The following is a 705-nucleotide window of genomic DNA, read 5'->3' as shown; positions in this document are numbered from 1 at the left end:
GGTTAGGCACAACGTTGACTTTCCTTGAAACATGAAGTCACAGGTTCATTTCCCCACCTTACCAATGTAGTGTCCTTGAGCAAGACACCTCATTCTTAAGCTGGAAACATACTCCCGACTCGGACGGGTTGATGCGCGGTCACGTGATTGTTCGGCAGTCGTTTTCGCACAGACCTTTCATAGTCCCTGACACACCCCGCGCCAAGTTCGGGGAACCCCCCTCCCACTGAAACATACGTCACTGCATGGAATTTCTCCCCGCTACAGCCGACAATGCAGTAAAAAAGTCAGACTCGTCACTCACCCGATGTATTTATCCACATCTGTCTTGGTTAAAGCTCCACAGATTTTATCAGTCAGATTCCTCCGTGCACAACATCTGTTTAATCTCCATTCATGAGTTTTTCATGGTTTGACTATCTTTACAAAACTGTGCTTCCTGGTAACAGTCGGCTCTGGGAGCGAGTCAGTGTTTTTTTCCTTTTTCTTTTTACCAAGTGATTGAAGTAAATGCAGCGCTTTCAGCACAAACACGCACGAGTTTTTCTCGGTTTGACTATCTTTTTAAAACTCTGCTTCAATAGTCTGCTCTAGTCAGAAGCGAGTTTTTTTCTTTTGAGTGTCCATCCGAGTGCTTTCAGTTTCAGCAGAAACACGCCCACAAGCTTCAGACCAATCACATATTACCGTCGACATGTGGGGTTG

The 705-nt window shown here is 45.7% G+C and overlaps 1 protein-coding gene across 1 annotated transcript in view; it reads right to left on the bottom strand.

The window, feature by feature from the left end:
• The window catches only part of LOC106535542 (cephalotoxin-like protein), a 9,755-nt gene extending 9,441 nt beyond the window's left edge, over positions 1 to 314 (bottom strand). The window contains exon 1 of the mRNA XM_014032579.1: positions 305 to 314. The gene's annotated coding sequence lies outside the window, so the exon portion shown is untranslated. The remainder of the gene's footprint in view (positions 1 to 304) is intronic.
• Positions 315 to 705: the final 391 nt, after the last annotated feature.

This window comes from Austrofundulus limnaeus, unplaced genomic scaffold, assembly GCF_001266775.1.
Source record: "Austrofundulus limnaeus strain Quisiro unplaced genomic scaffold, Austrofundulus_limnaeus-1.0 Scaffold1485, whole genome shotgun sequence".
NCBI lineage: Eukaryota > Metazoa > Chordata > Actinopteri > Cyprinodontiformes > Rivulidae > Austrofundulus > Austrofundulus limnaeus.
This window is presented reverse-complemented; position numbering and strand designations above follow the sequence as displayed.